The sequence below is a fragment of the Schistocerca gregaria genome, chromosome 1, assembly GCF_023897955.1.
Source record: "Schistocerca gregaria isolate iqSchGreg1 chromosome 1, iqSchGreg1.2, whole genome shotgun sequence".
In the NCBI taxonomy this organism is placed as follows: Eukaryota; Metazoa; Arthropoda; class Insecta; order Orthoptera; family Acrididae; genus Schistocerca; species Schistocerca gregaria.
Window position 1 is genome coordinate 466,474,201 of NC_064920.1, and position 4,631 is coordinate 466,478,831.

General features: G+C 53.1%; 1 pseudogene; it reads right to left on the reverse strand.

Annotated features, from left to right (window-relative positions):
- Window positions 1–2,941: 2,941 nt before the first annotated feature.
- On the reverse strand, window positions 2,942–3,108 carry LOC126286099 (U2 spliceosomal RNA; annotated as a pseudogene).
- Window positions 3,109–4,631: the final 1,523 nt, after the last annotated feature.

The following is a 4,631-nucleotide window of genomic DNA, read 5'->3' on the forward strand; positions in this document are numbered from 1 at the left end:
AGAGGTGAAGTGTGTTCATCTTCCAATAGGTGCCCCGAGGAATCGGGGTTGGACCCATGATATGCAAAGAGCAAGAGTATGCACAGTGGTCACTAAAGATCACAGGAATGACTTGGACGGCACAAAGGGCAGGGATCAAATCGGCAGAGACATAAACACGGTCAATACGGCTTGCCCCAGTGGGGTAGATGTAAGTAAATTGTGTGTAGACGGGATGAAAGTGGCGCCATGTATCATTAAGGTCAGCCGCCCGAAGGAGGGAAGAGAGCTTCACACCTCACAGGCGTCGGGACCTGATCAGCATCGGCTACCACACAGTTGAAATCTCCGCCAAACACGATCAGACGACGAGCTGTCAAGAAAGGGGTGATATCTGACGTAAAAAGGGACGTTCTGTCGTGCCTGTGATTAGCTCCTGAAGGAGTGTCGACGTTAATAAAAAGGAAATCCCGAATGATGCATGCAAGAATGCGACCATTGGGTAGTTTTGTAACATCGGAAGGAGTAAACTCCGATCGGTAGACCAAAGCAGTGCCCCGCTTGGCGTCTGGGTCGATGTTACAGAGTGCCTCATAACCAACTAGGTCAGAGAGAAAGGGAGCACAAACCTCCTGGAGAAAAACCACATCAAATGCACCAAGGCGCAAAAAGTCCTTTAGGAAACGTAATTTTACTGGATTGGAGATGGAGTTGATATTGACCGTTAAAAGGGAGAGGGCTCCCGGCTGACAGTAAATTGCAGGCTTAAGAAAGCAACACAGAGGAAGAAGCGCCAGAAGAGGTCATGGTCGTAGGTAAGCAGGTGTGTAAATATCGCAAACCGTAGCCCTGCGACATCACCCTCGATGTTAAAGACAAATACCAGACAGCCCATGTGGGAATGAGCCCACTCAATCACGCATTTCGTCGTCTTCATCGTTAGCCCAGTCTAGCCCTCCCCCGCCATCGGCGGGATAGTCCGAATGGAGTATCGCAGACGGCTCGATAGCAATGGAATGTGAGAGGGTGCGAGTGCGCTGCGGTGGTTGTTCGCTACCCTGTTCGTTTTTACGCTTTGCGGGGACTGCTCCCCGATCTCGTGATGAAGTAATAAGCGCCTCTAATTGGCGAGCAGTTTCCTGCATACCGTCAGAGCGGTCAGCGGAAACAGAACGTGTAACTGAAGAGGCCTGAGATTCAGCCTCACTGCCGCTCTCGGGAGGGGGACACAAGGCGCCCTCCTCCTCCGCCTGCTCTTCTTGGCTCGCCTTCTTGCGCCTGTGACGACGCCGGTGGGACTTGGCGTCCGTATGGTCATCTGCCGGTGGGGAGGCACAACAACCTCCATCCATTCCACAGTGTCAATACCACCGGCCATAGTAGGCGCATTAGGTGCCACCGGCGGTATCTCCACTACGGGCGTCGGGTCCGAAATAATCTCAATAGGGCTGTCAGTGTGTGCAGTAGGTACCTTATTCACCACTCCTGACGGACCCGAAATCGATTCGTCAGTTCTCTCAGTGGGCAGCCCCCGCCACTATTTCGCTGAGATGAGGTACAAGGGTGTCTCCTTCAGAGCGTTCCCGTGGCAGTTTCACAGGGCGCCTGCGCAGGCATTCCACGCGCAGATACTCAGTAGACTCAGAGAGGGAGCAGGTCTGTGGTTGCCCTATATAGGTAACCTGTGCCCTTGTACTGGCGATGTTTAACTAGGATGGTATGTGCTGGCGGAGGTTCATACGGACCCTTCGGACTCCGCTGTTGCTCTGGAAACAGTAGGCACTGCCCCACTTTTCATTCGTGATGCTAAGCACCTTGCCGTACCGCGATAGGACACGGCCGATTACTTCATTGGTCTCTCAGGGTATGTTAAATACCTGCACAGTCCGTGTCCCAAAGCCAAATGGCACTATATGCACTGTTCAGACAGTTCCATCGAAGTAGCGGAACGGATGTTCGCCCGTGAGTGCCAGACCATACTTTACGTATTTCTCTTGGTCAGGAAAGTTCATGAATAACGAGAATAGGACAAAATCCAGTAGAAAGGTGTCGACATCATTTTCTGGTACATTAGGATCACCAAATATCCATTCCTGTATTTCGAAGGCCGTAGGTCGTCTCGCTGTTCTGTCTAATACGCATTGTATACTATTCGACCGGTTCGACATAGTTACCGCACAAATAGCAACGCTGGAAAAACCAAGAACGAACGAAGGAAAACGACCACGAAACGCGACCCGCTACAGAACACAACGGGCCGCTCAGACCGCGGGGTGCTTTTTAGCCAAAAGGCCGAGAAGCGATAAGGAAAAACCGCAGTGGAAGGGCCTAAATGCTTGCAGCGTGTGCGCTCCACATGTGGGAGTGAAACACGGTGGTGCGGGCTGATATCGCAACAGGCGACCGTGGAAAACGTCGCAAAAGCAAGTGCCGGGAGGAAGGACAACTGAAGAGAGCACTTGTCAACAGCCTAGTTTTACCGTCCATGTCTAAGAGTAAAGAGCGACTCCCATTTGAACGCCGCTACCAGCCAGGGCAGTGGAGAAGCCGTGAGGCCGCCCCACAGCAGCGCCAGGACGGCGCGAGCTACACCGGCGCGAGGCCTGCGCAAGCTACACCTAGCAGAGTGCTTACACCGTTCACCGCCAACTGCATATGTGTGTGTACACACGTATTCTGCGTGCGTGCGTGCGGCGGCGGCGGCGGCGACGACGACGACGACGTTCGCGAGGAGCTAAGGTTATAACTCCAAAAAATTTAATTGAAATTATCTGTGGCCGGGCCATAAGAGACGCCAAAGGAGCATCCGACGGCGCTGTTGTGTGCGCCCACAAATTACCAGCCTAGTGTAATGTGGCTGCAAAAGCGGTCCGGCTAAAAACAAAAAAAATAAGATAATGTTAAATTAAAAGAAATCGCAGTGTGTAAGGAGCTAACTACTGGGCACATCGACAACTCTGACAAGTTTTGCTACCAGCAGAATGGTGGAGCAAGCCCCCTAGCACTCCGTCATGAGCCAAAAATGAGTTTAATATTCTGGTCCTGCGATGCAGGACGTTTCAGATATTAAGCTGATAAGAACAGATTTTATTTTTCGAGATAATTCTTAGTTACAACCATAAGAAGTATAATTTTAAGAGAAATATTGTTCCAACTTATACAATTCTAACTTTTACAATTTCACTTGAGGCTTGATGTATATACATAGTCGGGATTACCCGAGACTTAAGTATTACAGTAATTAAATATTTCGAAAAGGTGGGTTAAGCCCATTCCTTAATTATTGCATGAGTAACCTAAATAACACATCAAATGAAACTTAAAAATTTAAAGTTACGTTACTAATGTCAGCGTTAAGCGTGGGAATGGAATTATTTCACCCTATGTTATAGTTCCACGTTAAGCGCGGTCATCTTAATTGTTCAAAGGTCTTAAATATTTCATTTATTGCATTTATGGTCATACGGTTCGGGTGTTGCATAGCTGTGGCTTCAACGTCGCTCTGACCGCTATTTTTCGCAGTGCAGCATGGCGGCCAGTGGCCCGCGGACACCACGCTCAGGCGGGCCGCTGGGCCAGGCTCCGCCCCTCGAACCGCCAAGCGGCAGCCGTCAGCGGGGCGTCACGTCTCGTGGTCTGGAGGCTGAGTCTGCAGTTGAAATGGCCGGGCAGTAAACACACGAGCTGCGCCACCTCGCACCGCGCCGTCCGAGGCGGGGGCCATGTCCGGCGGCAACCAGGGGTGGAGGGGTGCAGGGCAGCACAGCGCGCACTGTACCGACTCGGCACCGTCGCGGTGCCTCCCTCAGGTCGTCCAGGGATCGATGCCGGTGACTGCAGTCTCGACGTCCTCGCAGACTGACTCCAGAGCGTGCCACAGCCTAGGGGGGGGAGCACATATTGGCGGTGGCCAGTGATGTGCTCGATGTAAATATCGCGGGACCACTAGATGGTGACGGACACCATCAGCCGCCGCATTAGCTGGCAGTAGCGGCTAGCGATGCCTAGGTGCCAAAGCACTGCATCGTTCCGGCGGTCCCACGCCCCTAGTCTGCCAACCACCAGGGCGTCGACTGTGACAGCATAGCCACGAGCGGCCAGCCCGCGGGCAACGTCGGCATATTTAATTTTAGTTGCCGAGCGTTGTCCAGCGCAATCCGCCTGTTCTCGAAGGGGATTGCCACGTCGACGATAGTGACACTCCTCTTTTCCTCGTCGGTGACAACGAGGTCGGGACGCAGTCCGCTGTTCCCCACCACCGTTTGGTTGATTCTCACGTTGGGGGAAGCGGCGTTTCCTCTTCTGGGGCGCCCGGCAACGGCTGTTGTGAGGCGCGTGAGGACTGCGTTGTGTCGCAGCTGGCTGGCAGCTGAGTGCACCATGCACGAGTTGATGACGTGTGGGAGCGTCTCATTGTTATGATCACAGCGGCGGCAGGCTTTGTTGTCGTTGTTTCGTCCACCGAAACGGCGGCAGCCGTTCAGTGGGACGACACCGAGCCTAGCGCGGTGGATGAAGCGCCAGTCTGCAAAGCGGGTGTACTTGCCGCCTGCCATGAAGTGATTGGACGCCGTTGACTCCCTGGTGCACTCAAACACCTTTCCCTGGTTAGGTTTACTGAGTAAGAGGCGGCGCAGGCAGCGTCTCACGCA